The 18,235-nt window shown below is 46.2% G+C and overlaps 1 long non-coding RNA gene across 1 annotated transcript; it reads right to left on the reverse strand.

Annotated features, from left to right (window-relative positions):
- Window positions 1-1,497: 1,497 nt before the first annotated feature.
- Window positions 1,498-13,300, reverse strand: LOC143267682 (uncharacterized). The gene is made up of 5 exons (XR_013043090.1): window positions 13,171-13,300; window positions 12,382-12,468; window positions 9,055-9,197; window positions 4,085-5,443; window positions 1,498-2,320 (listed from the first exon to the last, which is right to left on the reverse strand). It is a non-coding gene; the product is annotated as an uncharacterized LOC143267682 (long non-coding RNA).
- Window positions 13,301-18,235: the final 4,935 nt, after the last annotated feature.

Raw genomic sequence — 18,235 nt, forward strand, 5'->3', positions numbered from 1 at the left:
CTAGTCCAGCCACTGTAGCAGTCAGTATGGAGGGTTCTCAAAAACTAGAAATAGATGTACCACGTGACCCAGTCCTGCCGCTCCTGGGTGCTTACCTCTGAAGACTCCAAGGCTACACCCCGAAGAGACGCCTGCACATGACTGTTTACTGCGGCACTTGGTATTGACCAACAGAGAGATGTAGTCTCTACACACAGTACAGTCTTCCTCGGTCATGAGGGAGAATGAAGCTATCCCATTGTGTCACATAAAGGAAATGGATACAAGCAAGAGATCATCACATTAAATGAATTAAATATGCCTCGGAAAGACAAATATCACAGTTTTCTCATTTGCAAGATCCTAGCTTTTTATGGAGACATGTGAAATCATATTTGTACAGATGATGTAAAAGTAGAGACAAGGCTGTCTAGGGGGTCAGGGGCCAAAAGGAGGATGAGTGGGAGGAGGGAGCAGCTGAGAATGGGGTGGATATCCTCACAGAGCATTTTATACCTGCATGAATGTGACTTGATGCAACCCAGTGTGATAAAATTTAAAAGTCTATTTTTTAAGTGGCTGCCTGCTGTGGTGTGTGGAGAGGCCAGTGGCTTGCGTTCACTCCGTGACAGGGCTTCACTAATCCTTTTGACTGTGGCTTGAATCATAGACCCAGTACAGCTGAGCACCGTGTGATAAAGATTTGCAAGGTGTTAACAGAGGACTTGACAAACTGTAGCACGAAATCTTACGAGTTCTCAAGTTAGCTTAAAATCCTCTCAGCTGTTTGTCCTCCATCTTCAAAACACTCTGCAAACTGTGGGAAATGGCCCCTATAATTCCCAAACATGAGGACCCCCTGTGAAACGCAGCTTGGGAGTTTGCAGGGGGTTGGGGGGGTGGAGTTGAGAGGTCATGAAGACAGGTGGAGAATCTGGCTGGGTTTTCTCTGCCTTCATCCATCACCAGAAGGTTCTAGAGCCAGCTGGGTCTCTCCCTCCCCAGGGCTTCAGTTTTCTTTCTGTAAGAGGGGGGCCGCATCCTGAGACCTTCTGAAGCTGTGCACAAATGTCTGTGAAAAACTTTGAAATATGTGTTTGCATGCTCTCTTCCTTGGGCTATCTCCTGCTGTCACGGGCCAGAAAGCTTGTAACCAGCAGAGACTTACTCAACCCCGGAGCCCGGGAGCCGGAGGTCACGGCAGATCTGCTGAGAGCATGTTCTGCACGTAGCTAGGCAGAAGACGTCACAGGCTGAGAACTGATCGACCTTTGCCACAGGTCTACACGGGCAACACTGACCCACTCCCACCACAGTGACATTGATCAATTCACAGAGGCACAACCCTCAAGACCTCATCACCTGCTAAAAGGCTTCACCTCTTAGCACCGTTATATTGGGGTTTAAGCTTCCAGCACTTACCTCTGGGGTACACATTCAAACTATAGCATCTAAAATATATTTATTAATAATATTGATAGGCAAGTGACATAGGAAAAATACAAAAATGAACAATCATTTTCATCGGTCTTTTATGCTAAGTTTTTATTCAAGTACACAAGGACCATCACTGACTGATAATGTTTTGAGTGCGGTGTTGAATACCTCATCACAGGCTACGACTGTGAACGGCTTTTGTTGCCTGGTGATCTTCATCAGGGTTTGGTAAGGTGACTAACTGGACTTCTTTATTTAAGAGTCCCCAAGCCAACCACTGGGACTTGTCTCTTGTTCTAGCGTATCCTTCTAGAAAGTTCTCTTGTCCCCTGCCTGGGCTCTTGGTATCTGATAACTACGGTTACATGAGTGGTGTGGGGAAGGGGTGATCCCACCATCCAGAACAAGGAATTGCCCTGTTTGGGGAATACTCCACCTCCTCCACCCTCAGGTGCTTCCCCAACAGGCCTGTGCTACATTTGGTGTCTCTGGGTCTAAAAACTGGTCAAAATCCACCCCACAGTGAACCTCCAGCCCCTGACTTTGGCTTCAAGGTGTGTGGGCCCAGCTTTCTGTTCCCAGCCCGTGTCTCCCTCACCACCTTGCCTCCTAAGTCTTCCACCCACTGGAATTGTTTCATTTAGGTTGAAGTTCTCAGCTGCTGGCAATATTGCTGCAGGAACTGGCCCTGCCTGAAGGGAAGCGACTTCCTCATGGCCGCTTCAGTTTGGAGCCACGATGAATAGCTTCCTGTGAGGTGAGCTGAGGTCCACGTTGCGAATGGACCGAGCTTGAATCCAATCCCGGGCCATCAGAGCCCCAACACCTGCACACAGCGGCTGTTGGTCTGGCCCATGGCTGTTGGTCTGGCCCATGGCTGTTGGTCTGGCCCATGGCTGTTGGTCTGCGGAAGACAAGAGGCTGTTGTTTGCGGCCCGTAAGTTGGCTCCGTGGTGAAGGCACTTGCCACCAGGGCCCAGGATTTGAGGGATCCCCAGGACCCACATGGTGGAGGGAGAGAAACGCCTCTTGAGTGTTGTCCTCTGGCCTCCACACGTGCATGCACATGTACACACACACAGAGAGAGAGAGAGAGAGAGAGAGAGAGAGAGAGATAGAGAGAGAGAGAGAGAGAGAGAGAGAGAGAGAGAGAGAGAGAGAGAGAATGAGAGAGAGAGGGGGGGAGAGAGAGAGAGAGAGAATGTAACTTTAAAAAGGAAGGGACGATGGGGAAGTAAGTACCAAGAGGAAGCAGGAAGAGATAGTTCTCACAAAAACCCACATCATCAACCTGAAGCTGCAGAAAGCTGCCCTGTGGAATCCGGTTAAGCGGGGATAAGGGCCACTGCTAAAAACAACATCCCAGGGATCCGCAGGGATCTGTATGCTTCAGCTCATTTTATCTTCCTAATTCTTAGGAGCCAGGCGCTTGTATTTTACAGAGGACGGATCTGAGGCACAGAGAGCTTGCCGCTTAGCTGAGGAGCGGCCCTGTCAGGATCCCAACCATGCTGTGGTGAGAGGTTCCGCTCCCCCCACTGCCTGAGCTGGACATGACAGCAATAAGCCCTGCCTTGACAGGGCTCCCAGCTGTGCCAAGTCTTGTAACCTAGAACTGCAGAAGTTAGGACCACTTCAGAGAGTCCAGAGGCGGGGCTGTGCTTAGGCCTCCCATTACCAGAGGACTGAAGAAGAACCAGTGCTAGAACAGAGTGAAGGAGAGCCTCATGGACAAGGGTCCCCTGCAGGCCTGGTTGGACCTTGGTTTGTGGGCCAAGGACCCAGGAGCATGAATCAGGAGTGCAGTCAGAGCCAATGACTCACTGCACACAAGGCCCAGGGGCTCGGGAACACATCACAAGATGCTGAGACACGTCTCAGATGCTTGCCAGCTGAGACCATCTGGAACATGAGTTCTGAGCATGGGAGAGGAGGGGCCAGAGGAGGAGCCCTAAAGGCCCCGGTCAGGGAGAGCTCGCTCAGAAATCACGTCCAAGGCCAACATGGGGCAAAGGTTGTTCCTGAGACCCAGCCCCACAGTGCTTAGATCTGACTCGGTGTTGTGAGGGTGTCAGGGCTGAATCCAGCAGCTTCCCAAGCAGGAGGACAAGGAGAACAGAACTCGGGTTTGCCCAGCCTCCCTCCAGCCCTGTCCTTAGGTCTTACTGACATCTGTGCTGTTTTCTCAGGATGGCCCGTCCCCGAGTGTACGAGGCAGGGGAAAGGGACGCCACCAAAACTCCCTTGATGTTTCTTTGATCCTCTCAAAGAAAAGGAACTTAGACACAAAGCCACAGAATTGTTCCCACCTGACTAAACAAAATTTTCACACGTGTAACTATTGAAGTTTGGCTATAGGATTATTTGTTCCATGTCTGTCTTTATCACTGGACTGTGAATTCTGTAGCCGTGTTTGTGTGTGTGTGTGTGTGTGTGTGTGTGTGTGTGTGTGTGTTACAGAATCAGCACTTCATACATAGGTATTAGGTGACAAACCCTTCCAGAACCCTGCAGTCTGGCCCTTAACTGGGGATTAGTACAATGAAACCCCTTCCCCACATCACAGAGACCGAACCTCAGATGCGCTGATCCTTGCTCTGCCACCCCTGACCCACCACGGGACCTTGTTTAACATTTGCAGAGACTGAAAATCCCCCTAGGAAAGTACCAGAACTGGGGCCCAGGTCACACGGAGCTCCAGGCCTCGGGAGGCTCCCCGTTCCAGCAAAAGCTCAGGTCTCAGGAGCCAAGTAGGGAAAACAGGATCTCTAGGAATCACTCGGGGGCTGCACTACTCCCTTGAAGAATTTGAGAAGTGAAGGGGTTGTTCAGCTTTTGAAAGGAATTGTCAACAGCTAGCGGAAAGCAACTGGGGCGGATGGCCTCTCCTCGGCAAGGGAGGGCCCTGGCGCAGAGTCAAGTTGGCGACCTTCCAGGTTTTTATTTCTGGTGTTTGGTGGTTAAATAAAAAAAAAGCTTATAAACTTAACTCCATCTAGACAAAAAAAAAATCAGCTATTTCAGATATTGATCCCGGATAATCCCTTCAGGCCTGGCAGGGAGACCACCCGCATGGGGGAGGGTGGCAGGTGGGACCTGGTGGAGGCTGGGGATCTGCGCAGTGGGCTGAGAGATTTGGAAAACTCTTGTTTTCTCCTCTGGATGTAGGTTTTCCTCTTCTGTCACCTGTCTCCATTCCGTAGGATGCTGAGGACTAAGAGACAAAAGGACAATCTGTACGACCCGTGGCTGCAGAAAGTGGCCTGCCCCTTCCAGACTGCTCTCAGATGACAGGGACACTTGATGATGGTGACTCTTTCTCTAGTCAGGAGTCACATGTAAATATTTTACATGATCAGTGAAAATGGGGCAGATTCTAAGTAGGGGAATCGGCAAGGCATATACACAGTTCACCATAGAGCGGAGAATTGCCCTCTATGTGTACAAGAGATGTTTACGTGACAGGTGTCCAAGAGAGGCAGCGGGAGCGATAAGATACGTTTTCAAGCCTTCCAGATTAGAAAGAACTGCCAGTTTAACTGTAGGAAAAACAGAGTCGGCTGGGGAACAACGGGTACTGGACCCGGGGACCGGTCACAGTGTTCTTACGCGAAATTGTTTATCAGCACAGACACACAACGCTTGGCTCTCCCTCACAGCGGCCAGTGAGTGGCACAGCCAGGCACCTTGCCGAATGAGTGAGAAATCTTTCCTGTAGGTGTTGGCAATGTAAGAGAAATGGGACTGTTTGCACTCATGGATCAACGAAAAAGCTGATGAACGGATGTGTTGGTTAAACGTTCTGCGGTAGTATTTCTGAGGATTGTCCACTTGGTTTCTGCTTCTTCTAGGAATCCAGACCTTGACTTGAATGAGGTTATCTTGACTTAATTTAAGAATCAGGAGCTGGGCTTGTAATCCCAGCTCTAGGGAGGCAGAGGCAGGTGGATCTTCATGAGTTCATGGCCAGCCTGGTCTATAGAGCGAGTTCCAGGACAACCACGGCAGGTACATAGAGAAAAGCTGTCTTGAGAAACAAAAACAAAAACAAACAAACAAAAAATCAGAACAGCCAAGGCTATACAGAGAGACCCTGTCTCAAAAAACAAACAAAAAGAATCTGGAATCCTAAGTGTCTTTAACTTAAACCCCACCCTACCCTAGATAATTCCTACAAGCCTGGCCCCTAAACTTGGAAACGAAGAATAAAAAGCAGACTGAACAAAGAAATGATTGGAAAGGCCTGGCCTTTGTTCCCAGGCTTCCCGATGGGCAAGAGAGTGTAAGTGATAATGTCTGCCAGACTCTCGTCTCTCTTCCCGACCCCTCTTCTCCCTCCTCCAAGCTCCCAGAATAATCTAAACTTCTTTTTAAATTCTCCCATCTGCTTCTCTCCCAACTCCGCTTCCACCATTTCCTCTCTTCCCCAAGTCCAGCTCCTCCTTGTCACTAGCCCCTCGGTCCATGTGCCTGCCTCTGACCTCGGTCTCTCATGTTCTAAGCCTGATGCTCCACCCACGTTTGGCAGGTGTGCTCTTGGGAGATGGGGCGGGGGCTGGACAGAATGCTCTAGAATCACCGCAGTCTTTGGTGGCTCACCATGGGAAAGAGAGAGCGAGGTGGGATCTCACAGGCCCTCATTAGTGAAGCCGCTGCGTTCACAGCCTGCCCTCTGACCTCTCTGTGACTTGTCCGAACCCTGGCTGTGCCCTGGCAGTCAGTCATTCCTGTGCTGTTTGTCTTACCACACTCCTTTCCGTAGGATTTCTGTTAGATATCTAAACAGAGATCTGAGCAGACCGTTGCCTATACTATTTCAGGGTTGGGGGGATTTATAAACATGAGAGTCGGTCTACGGATGTGTACAGATCTTCCACATGAGTGAGTGACATCACCTAGGAAGTGATTCTCATTCTCCCTTTTCAAATGCACGCTGGTGTTGGTGTATACCCATTGTCTCCAGCGGCCAGTTTCGTAAGGACATTCAAGTACATCATGTGCTCTGTCCATATTTACCTCCAGTCCTTCCCTTTTCTGTCCCCTGTTTCCATTAGTTCCTCAGACAGTCTTGCTCCTGCTCCTGTCATATACAGCTATATGGTATGTAAATTTTATATATCTATATAATCTTTATAAAATCTAGGATCCACAAATGAGAGAAAACAACAGGAAGTGGTATGTGTCTTTTGGGTCTGACTAATTATATCTTTTTAAAAAAATTACCTACAAGCCAGGCTGTAGTGTTGTATGCCTTTAATCCCAGCACTCGGGAGGCAGAGGCAGGTGGATCTCTGTGAGTCTGAGGCCAGCCTGGTCTACAGAGCAAGATCTAGGACAGACACCAAAACTACACAGAGAAACCTTGCCTTGAAAAACAAAACAAAACAAACAAACAAACAAACAAACAAAAATGACCTACAGTTACATTTATCTTTTTATAAATGGCATAATTTCATTCATTCCTCTGTTTCATTTTTTGCATGTTTATGTATTTTCAGTGTATGTGCATTCATGTTTACACATATATGGGCATGTATGGACTTGCTTGTATGTGGAGGTCCAAAACAGATGTAGGAAATCTTCTTCAATTCCTCCTCACTTTTTTATTGGGGCAGGGTCACTCACTGAATTCCAAGCTTGCTAATTCTGGCAGTCTAGCTATCCCACTTATCCTAGAGTCCCTCTGTCTTTACCGTCTAATTCTGGTGTTCCAGGTGGCTGCCACACCTGCCTGACTTTCATGTGGAATCTGGAGAACTGAACTCAGTTTGTTACTCTTTACCTGGCAAGTGCCTTAGCCACTGACCCACATCCCCAACCCATTGTGTATACACACGACGTTTGCTTTATCAATTCATTTGTTCAGACTGATTCCACGTTTAGACTGATTCCACAACTTGAGATGTACACCCATTTCTGTGGTATGTTGACTTAGAGTCCTGTGTGTGTGTAATCAGGAGTGGTTTACCTGAGTTATAACCTCCAACTCAAGTTCACAAAATCACATATCCTACCAACCAACCCTCGTTGTTGTAGTGTGCCCCCATTATTCCCTGAACCCTTTCATCTTGTTATAGTATGCTCCCCCTATCCCCAGTATTCCCTGGATCCTTCCTGTCCTCAGCCTCATAATGTTGAGATGCCCTGAGGTTCCAGTATCTCAGGCCCCTTCTCTATACATACTCGCTAGATGATGTAATCCATGTGGAAGGTCCATTCATCCACACACTGATAACTATCTCATTTATAACGCTTGTTTAGACCTTTCTCCTAAACTCCAGACTCATATACCCAGTGGCCCATTGACATCTCTATTTGAGTGTCACACAGATATGTGACTGTGGACAACAGAACTCTTGCGTTTTTCCACAAATCTACTTTCCTTAAATTTCTTCCTGCTCTTTAATGTTTCTTTGTTCTTTGCTCAGCCCCTGAGCCTTCAGGCATACTCTGCTCCTCTGGTTCTCTCTCATCCCACACTCATCCGGACAGGAAACCCTGTCATGCCTTCATCCATCCACTTCTCACCACTTCCACAACCACCTCCTTCCTGCAGGCCGCAGGCTGATGGTCCTGGCTTGGTGCCATGGCCTCTGTGAGCAGGTGCTCAGCACCTCCCTCTCAGGCTGTGAAGTGTCACTTGGGTAGAGAAGGACTCTTGGGCTCTCCTGGAGAACAGTATGGCAGGGGTTCCGCTTCACACTCTGCATGCTGGTGGTCTGAACCTCTGGTTCCTTCAACTATCTGTCACAAAAACCTCTGCAAGTCCCGTGTTCATGTAATCTGTGCCCTTGCTTTTGCTGAGAGTCAGGTTAATATTACTTCCTAGGGAACTTGCCAGGGCATTCAATTCTGCGTTGTAGGAGCATGTTCCTGTAACAGTAAACTGTGTGGTAATAGTCTCGGGAGGCTCCTTTCCTGAATCTTGTGTTCATATCATGTGAGCCCTCTGTTCAACTGTAGTTGAGACACATATCAAGATGGGGGCCCCGGGGGGGGGTGTGCAGCTGAGATTGCAGCATCAGTCTTGCTGGAAGACTACTTCTTTACTGCCTTTGAAGAAGTAAGCTGCCATGGTTCGAGTGGCCCCCAAAAGGACAGGTAGCAAAGCCCCAAGGGTGGCCTCTGGCAAATAGCCATCAAGAAACCAAGGCCTTCGGTTAGATAATCTACAAGGGTCTGAATCCTGCCAGCAGCCAAGCAGGCTTAGAGGTTTGCCCTTCCCTAGCCAAGTTCTCACGTAAGGTCTCAGCCTATACTGCAGCCTCGATGACAGACTCACCTAACAGACAGCGCCAGGGTTCTAGACCTTCAGAAGCTTTAACAACACAACTGCATTGTTTTAAACCGCTACGTTTGTGGTGGTATTGTACAGCAGTAGCTGGCTAATAAACGTTCTCTTAGCAAATCTCGTGTTCCGCCCACACCCCAAAACTTGATTTAGTACTATTAAGATTTAGTCCCACGCATGTTCTCCTAAATCCCACCAGTGTATAGGTTCTGCCGTTCCCTCCATCTTTTTGTAGGTCCAGCACTTTTCCAGCTGGGCTATATTAGGACTTGATCTAGTTATAGGTTTTTAACAATGACTGCTACATTTTTCTAGAAAACCTACCAAGGTTCTCATAGACAGCTTACCAGTGAGTGAGCCGGCTCAAATTCTCATTTCAGAACTTATTTGTGGCAATCATTTCTCTTCACCAACGCTGAGGAGTGGATTGCAAGACCCTTGAGATGTACACACAGAAGGCTTATTGGGGGAACATTCCTGGGACAAATGTCTGCAAAGCAAGAGTGAGCAGAGGAGGTCAGCCTGCATTCCATGCATTAGCTGCTCCTCCAAGCAGAGCCAGGCACCTAGACAACCCTTCAGAACCAGTTCTGTTTGGAGGGAAGGAGGTCAAGACTTAATTCCCCTCATTTTTAATTGCTAAGGATAGGCTACTGCTGGGCAGGGGGCCTGACATTGAGGGAAGCAGTCAGTTGAGAACATCAGTTTTCAACACTCCCAGGTCTGGGAGCCAAGGAATCCCGAGGGACAGTCCGGTGGCCACTGCATTCTCTCAAGCGGCCTGTTTATCTTAATACTGCTTCAGCCGTCCCCCACAGATACCAGCCTTTCCCACCTTCAACACAAACCTGTCCTTAGAACCGTGACATTAAACATGGATATTCCCAGGAGCTAGAGAACACATTTATTCCTCATCATCTCAAAGCTCCTTTAGAAATGATCCAAAGTGGTCCTATGGTGTTCAACACAAAGAACAGAGAGGAAAAGGCCACCGGGGGAAAAGAAGCATGGCTTTCCCTTGCTGTGGAGTCAACTGCCGGGCCAGGCTGTGATCACCCCATCTATCTGTCTCAGGAGCGGGGGATTATCATTTTTGTCTTACTCATGAAGAGACTGGGGGGTGGGTACAATCAATCCAGCAGATGGGAGCAGATCTCTCTGAAATTGTGCCTTAGTGTCCGTGTTCTTAACTGCATACTCCGCATCCTGTCCCTAAATACTGGCGTAATGCTAGACAGTCTCATCCCATCCAATGACTTTAGATGATCTCTCTAGGCTGGGGATGTAGCTCAGTGCAATGTCCTGTGTCCCATCAATAAGTAAATACTGTCTCTATATTAGTGACTCTGTATTTGTACAGAATCCTCTCAGATTCTGTGCCTCAGAACTCTACTGAGACATTCATTCCACATTACAGCGTCTCATCTGGAAACCCAGGAACAGACACAATAGTTCAGGTAGAAATCTTCATTTTCTTTGCCAGACCCCAACACGCTAATTCTTACTGCTGATACCATTACTATCCTTCCTGTCATCTCAGGCCCCAAGCCTGGCGTCTCACACATCCTGCCCGATCCACCAGCATATATATAATCCTCAGGTTTTCCTTTGAACTATATAAAAAACCTGACTTTTGGTGGTTGCACTTGCTACCAGCTTGGCTCAAACCACCTGTCACCTCTCATCAGCACTGCGTCAAGAGCCATGGCATGGGTCTTCACCTCTGTTTCTCCTCTGCAGAAGAGCCGGAGCGCTCCTCCTCAAGTGTAAGATTGTGTCCTCCAGGCCAACACTTTTCAAAGGGTTTCTGCTTCATTCAGAATTCAGTCTGCTCCTTGCTGTGGCCCATCGGGCCCCCTGAGGGGATGCTGTCCAGCCCTTCCCCTGATGGGATGCTGTCCAGCCCTTCACCTGATGGGATGCTGTCCAGCCCTTCTGTGCTCACCGCCTACTCTTGCACCTCACAGTGCCTGGATTTCATTCTAACCACTGTGTTCTTCCTGCCCGTCCCCAACACCTTCAACGTGTTTCCGTCCCGGTTCTTTGCTGTGTCCTTCCAGCCCTGTGCTTTCTTTAGGTCTCTGCTATGGAGTTCTTTGTCTGGGCCCCCTCTTGGTCTGTGTAGAAGGAGGTTCTCATCAGCCCCACTTAAAACAGACATCATCCACACACCTCCTATTCCCTGTCACCCTTATCTTGCTGTATTTAATGTGTGTCTGTTTGAAAGTCTCCCTGCTAGGATGGAAGGTCCGGAAAGACAGGTCTGCTGTTCACTGATGTGGCCGCATCTCCTACAGTAGCAACCGGCACACAGTGTGCACTAAGTATTTGCTGAAATCATAAATGGATATGCAAATTTTCACAGGAGAGACTCAACCTGGTTTATGTGTATGTTCATCTGTGTGTGTGAGCACACGTGTGTGTGTCTGTTTGTGCATCTGTGTATATGTGTCTATGTCTGTGCATTTGTGCATGTGTGTGCATATGTGTCAGTGTTTGTCTATGTGTGTACGCTTATGTCTGTGTACCTTTGTGCTTGTGTTTGTGTGTGTGTGAGTGTGTGTGAGTGTGTGTGTGTGTGTGTGTGTGTGTGTGTGTGTGTACTGATTTCCCATCCTGTGTTTGTTGTTATTTATCATCTCATTCAAACTGTTCTTCTCAGACTTCCTGGCTTCTACTCAGACCAGCAGGGTTTATGACATCGTTTCGGTAAACTCATTCTTTTTCATTTATTTCCCAAACGCTCATCTGCATTCACACCCACACTTGGCCTTAGCAAACAAATTTCTCACAGAATATGGCAAGCCAACCAAAAGTATGAAAATCTATATTTACAGAAAGATTAGGAAGTGTTAACTCATTTCACAAAAGGAGTCTTTGCCTTGAGTCAGCACAGGAATCCTTTCTTTCAATTGCAAGTTCACCAAATCAGTTTAAAATAGAGTGTGGCTTCAAGCATCTCCCCAGCAGGGAAGAAAGCAAGCCTCCTCATCAGATGCTCACATACTGCAGTCACCCGATCTGTCCTGTGGGAGATTACTACTAACTCCCAATACACCATGGTTTAATGAGTTATGCCAGGGATCAATTTAATTATTATAATAGTTTAGTTGTGATTTAAAGTTTCTCTGAATGTCACAAATCATCCTATTCATTCTAAGGGAAAATATTTGAGCCATTCAGCTTAGGGCAAATAGATTTATGCACCCAAAGAGGCAACTTCCATTTCTTTCCATTGTGGAATAAGCTAGTAACATAGCAGTCTCCTTGTCATAAACAATTCTTAAATTTGGGAGTGGGAGGGGCAGTAGAAGTGAAATAATTGTTTTTAGATTTTAGACACAGAAGTTTCTGAAGAGAAAGGGGACAACTTTTAGAGTTATTGTGGGAGTAGTGGCTGCCCCTGAGGATGGCTGTAGTTACATCAAGTTGTAACTGTATATTCCCCCTGATGGGCAGAATGTGAAGAGTGTAGAACATAGGAACCTAAATAAGGTCATGCCACCTATGTTGTGGTACCTACTGTTACCCAACTGCTGAAAAATGTCGCATCCTTCCTTGGCTCTGGTGTGCTCTTCTGGATGCTGATATCAGAACTCTTTTGAAACCAGACTGACAAACCGGCCTCTCTTCTCTTGGGAGTAAAGGCAACGGTTGTTTCCTTCTGCTCTTACCTGGCTGCATTATGTTGATGACATCATGCTGCCTGTTGATGATAACACTCTTACAGGATGTCACACGTACAAGAGGGGGTGGCCCTCCTACCAGAAAAGGGTTGTGGATTAGTTGCATTTCTGGGTATTGTAACATAGTGTCACAGAAACTTACTTAAGGAAGGACTTATTCTGGCCCACGGTTCAGGAAAGAGTCTGCCATGGCCAGGAAGGCATGACAAATGGACGCTCCGTCCACAGCAGTGGACCATCATCATATGGTAACTGCTTGAAGAACCAGGAAGCAGAGACGGAATCAGAGCCAGATGCAGCCTTCAAGTCCTGCTCTCAGTGATCCACGTCTCCAAGGTTCCACAACTTCCCAAAACAGTGCCACCAGCTAGGGACCACATGTTCAAACACACAGGTCTATGCGTGCGCGTCTTTACGGTCAGACACCCAGCGCTCCCAGCTCCACTGTAGCAGCCAGCGTGGGTGGTTGCCCCACTGCGCCAGCCCCCGGCACTGCCACTGCATCCTCAGAAGAGATGGTGCTGCCAGAGCTGTGCCGTTGGATGACACAGCTTTCCCTTCTCGTTAGACCCTGGTCAGCACTGAATGTTTTCTACCCATAGCATGAGCCTCCCCGTTGTTTCCTGTTGCCCCTGGAGACGGCACTGCCGGCAAACCCACGTTTGTAGCAGGCTTTTTTGGACCGTCGGCCCCCAAATCACGACACAGGGACTTTCTATTAATTATGAAAGTTCAGCCTTAGCTTAGGCTTGTTTCTAACTAGCTCTTATAACTTACATTAACCCACTTCTGTTGATCTACATGCTGTCACGTGGCTCGTGGCTTTTACCTCTCCTTCCGCATGTCCTGCTTCCTCTGTTTCCAGCTGGTGACTCTGCCTTTTTTCTTCCCTGAGACTTCTCTGTCCCCAGAAGCCCCGCCTAACTTCTTCCTGCCTAGCTATTGGCCAGTCAGCTCTTTATTAAACCAATCACAGTGACACATCTTCACACAGTGTAAAGGAATATTCTGGAACACAAGTTTATGCCTTGCCTGATCACATGCCTTGTGTAGGAGGCAGGCTGAGCTGTTGGCTTGATTCTTGGGGCTCAGGATAGAGATTAGTCATTAACTGTTTGCATGACTGTTTCTGGTCTGATTTTGAGCATTCGCCTCAACGATTGCTGTGGATTCTGTTTACATGCTGGACAAATGATCTTGCTACATGCTGCCTACATGATGCTCAAACTCCTGGCAGGCTGAGGGCATAATCTAGGAGGGGGTAGGATGTGAGATTGTAAGGGCCTGTTAAGGAGGGGAGATTATATGGTTATAGCTTGATGTGACTGAAGGCATCTAAAACCATAACCTCACAATGTCCCTGAGCAACCTTGTTTTTTCCCCCTGCATACTTTCCTAGCAAATCATAAATAGATTAAAATATTAGAAGCATATGTGGAACTTTACTGTGGGACTGTGGATGTACCTGACTTTTTAATACCATCTTAAGCCAGGTAAATTCCACACAGGATGAAATCACATTTGTGTTATCCCATGAATGCACTCATCCGGATACATAGGACCACATTTGTGCACATGGATCCTCCAACAAACCTCATTCTGCGCGATTGTAGATCCGTCTGCATCTCTTTGGTTAGGGTACCTGAAGGCTGGTCCTCATATGCGCCATATTCAGGAGCACACACTCATTCCTGCCTCTCACTTCTTAAGCCAAGGTGGTGGTGGCTTGTGTGTCTGGACATTTGGTCCCCAGCTGGTGCTGCTTGGAAGATGGAACTGCTCCAGACAATTGGTCCCTGGGAGCTAGGCTTGGCTTTTACAGTCCCACCACACTTCCTGTGTGTTCTCTTCTTCCTGCTCTGCCAAGATGTGAGGCGGTGACACCCCCCCCCCCTCAGCTGCACACACTGCGTCCACAGCCTTCTGCTGCCAGGACTTCTGCTCCTGATAGACTGTGTCCCCTCAGATTGAGGCCAAAACAGACCCATAATTTGCTTCTTTTGGGGCATTTGGACACAGCAGAAAGAAAAATAAAGAAGTACAGTCCTGGGACTCTACTTTTGAATTTACTTTTCTTCTTAATGACTTCTCGGGGGTAGTTAAGTGGAGAAAAATCATTAAAAACCAATCCAAGCTGTGACCTTCTGAGGGAGAGGGTGACATCATATGCCCTTTACTTTAGTGTGAAAATCAACTCTAGATGAGGCACAGTACTCAGTTCCTCTGAAAAAAGTGAGATGGAAATTCAGAGACAATGGCAGAAAAATGCCCAGACTCAAGCCTCGGACTGTTAACGACATCTGTGAAAGTTAATCAAGCGGCCTTTAAACATGTTACCTCAGGGAATGCAGGGCTTCGGCTCGCCAGGAAACAAGAAAAAGATGTGTACATTTTCCTCAAAAATGACATTTAGTAATATTCTTCATTTTATAGAATTATTATAGCATTCATAAGTGGCCAGAAGAAATAACACATTATAAATGATGCTTGATTTATAAATGATTTTCCATAAATACTTGTGAGGCAGGAGAAAGAGAGATCAGGGTTGAGCCATGACCCTTGGGGTGGATCTGACATTGGTCTGCTTTTTATTACTGACCAGACCACCTCTTCTCAAAATTTCTGTTTTCAGTGACAATTAGACAACCCCTAATGCTTATGTAAGTCTCAGAGTTACAACATTTCCTTTTGGGACATGGAATAATTTAAGAACTTAATGAAAACTCTGGCTGTTGTCAGATGTTAACATCTCAGATGGATCTCCCATTGTTCTAGCTAATACTATGCTATTTCAGTTTATCATTTCACAACAAATCTATCTCTTAATGCCAGACAACCTACATTTTTTTCCCCTTTTATTCTTCAGTATGATTGAACCTAGGTCCTCAGACATGCTAGGCCGGTGTCTACCACTTAGCTACATCTCCAACCCCTTATCATTTTTTAAAAAATCTTAATCCATGTTCTGCTTTTAACTAAATTCGAATCTGTGGAGTCCTTCCTGCCTCATCCCAGAAAATGAAAAATAATGCTTTTTTGACATTGTTTCTAGAATTTTAAAGTGTAAAATGATGATACAACCCAAAATTCTCTTATTTCAGAACATGACGACAAATAGATCGCTTTAACATAGACTCAAGATCAAAATATCTTACCTTCTAAGTTTAGATTGACTGTTGACTCCAGGGGTTCTGATCAATACCAGCAAACCCTTTTCCACCTGACATGTTCAGAAGTTTGGTGTGTGCATTTGTGCATGAGCACATGTGTTCCCGTGAGGCTATGTGCATGCAGGTGTCCATCGGTCTCAATGCCTGCCTGAGATAGAGTTACATTCCTGGTTCTGTGTGAGGAGAAGGGTGGATAAAACAACATAAAACAGCCCTCATATTGTTTTAAATAAGACTAATGTTAACTGTTCTCAGAACTGGACTTTTTTTTTTCTCCTCAAAATTAAAACTTTTTTTTCTTTTGGATTTAATGAAGTATTGCTAGTGGAAGTCAGTTTGGCATGGTGAGAGATGTCAAACTTTTGAAAGGTGTGCAGCCTGTTTTAAAACCAAATCCTGAACCCTTTTAAAGAACAATAAAACATATTTTACATGCAAAAAAAAAAATCTTAATCCAATAGGTGAACTTTAAAATAGACCCCCCCACACTGGGTGGTGGTGGCACATGCCTTTGATCCCAGCACCCAGGAGGCAGAGCCAGGCAGATCTCTGTGAGTTTGAGGCCAGCCTAGTCTACAGAGTGAGATCCAGGACAGGCACCAAAACAACACAGAGAAACCCTGTCTGGAAAAACCAAACTAACTAACTAACTAAATAAACAAGATAGAACCTCCCAGTAGAATTGAGCTCTCATCTGAAAGAAACAAAAATAGAACCCTCCTTCATATCAAACTTGTATGGATTCAGCATCCAAACCTTAAGAGCAAAAGTGACAATGTGTTAGGGTATGTCTGGAGTTACAGAACCCCAAGAAAGTCAAGAAAGTCACAAGGGAAATAAAGATAGGCATGGCTAACTACCTAAGTGAAAAATAATTACCTTGGTGATATATCTCTTATGAACAGAATAAAAAGCTAACGGCATGAGAATGAACTATGGGTCACCCATGTGACACAAAATTTTCTCAATGAAGATTAAAAATATATACACACAGCTCATTAGAAGAACGGGCAGACCCCCCAGCTGAGGGTCTTCAGGTAAGCTTAGTTGGTGGCTGCTGAAGGCGGGAGACTCCGCCTCCTTTAAGGGTGTCAGGGTCTGTCCCTCATCTATGAGTCTATGGGCAGAACAGAGTGGACGTGGTGGATTTTTTTGTTTGTTTGTTTGTTTGTTTTTTAAAAAGAAGGATATGAAGGAGGGAGGGATGGATATAGAGTGGATCTAGGAGTAGTTAGGGAGAGGGGTGGATATGATGAAAATACATGTATGAAATTCTCAAAAAATTAACAAAATGTATTTCCAAAAGGAGTTGGGGGGGGTTGAATATGATCACATTGTCTGAAGTTCTCATAGTTAATAAAAATACTTTAAGAATATTAAAGGAAAAAGAAAAGCAGGGAGAAAGTAGCCGTGTACAGAATGACCTGGGAAAATCTGATTGTTATAAAATAGTTTATATAGTTGCATCAGTGCAGATAACACAAATTTGAATAATGAGATAAAGTTCCATCCATTAAATTGCCAAAATTCAAAGCATGCAATACTGATAGCAGTGGGAGATGGTATTTATTAAGCTATCATTTTATCTCAAGGAGTTTATGTGGATTATCTTGTTTAATACTCATAAAAATGTTTAAGTAGATTTTTTTTTTTTTTTTTTTTTTTTTTAGAATTAGCGAATGGATTAGACACCTGGTGGTAGGGTGAAGATCCAACCAATGCATTCTGATTCCTGGAGCTTGAACTCTGTCAACATGCCCAGGGTTGATGGGGAAGCCAGAAGCTGGGCATGGCCTTCAGAGAGAGTAACGAGGCAATAAATCTTTCCTCCTCTTCCCAAGCAGGGTCTCAGGCCTTGAAACCACTATGCAGCTCCGTATGATTGAACGGATCTTTCCGCCTTCTTTTTATAAACATTAATGATTTGCTCTTTTTTTTTTTTTTTTTGGTTTTTTTTTTTTTTTTTTTTGGTTTTTCGAGACAGGGTTTCTCTGTGTAGCTTTGTGCCTCTCCTGGAACTCACTTGGTAGCCCAGGCTGGCCTCGAACTCACAGAGATCCACCTGGCTCTGCCTCCCAAGTGCTGGGATTAAAGGCGTGCGCCACCACCGCCCGGCTAATGATTTGCTCTTATCTTATGTGCAGTGGTGTTTTGCCTGCCTGCATGTCTGTATGAAGGCGTCAGATCCCCTGGAACTGGAGTTAGACAGTTGTGATCTGCCATGTGGGTGCTGGGAATCGAATCCAGAGACAGCAGCCGGCGCTCTGAACCGCTGAACCGTCTCTCCAGCCCCCACATCCTTCTTTTGCCAAGTGATGAGATTACAGTGTGTGCTACCATGTCCAGTTTATTAAAATAAAAACCCAACTCATTCCTCCAACTCATTCCCTTTGGCCTGCTGTCCCAGGAACCATAAACTGTCAACGTTTTTTCATTCCTTGACTCTTAGCAAAATTTATCTGTAAAACTACCTGGGTTCTGCAGTGCTTTCATTTGTTTGCTATTTGGAAGAATAGTTTTTAGACTTATTTATTTATTTGCACATGAGTGTTTGATGGCATATATGTATACGCACCACATGCATACGTGGTGCTTGTAGGGGTCAGAAAGCAGTATCAGGTCCCCCGGAACTAGAGTTATAGATGGCTGTGAGCTGTCACATGGGTGCTGAG

The sequence above is a fragment of the Peromyscus maniculatus genome, chromosome 10 (assembly GCF_049852395.1).
Source record: "Peromyscus maniculatus bairdii isolate BWxNUB_F1_BW_parent chromosome 10, HU_Pman_BW_mat_3.1, whole genome shotgun sequence".
Classification (NCBI taxonomy): domain Eukaryota; kingdom Metazoa; phylum Chordata; class Mammalia; order Rodentia; family Cricetidae; genus Peromyscus; species Peromyscus maniculatus.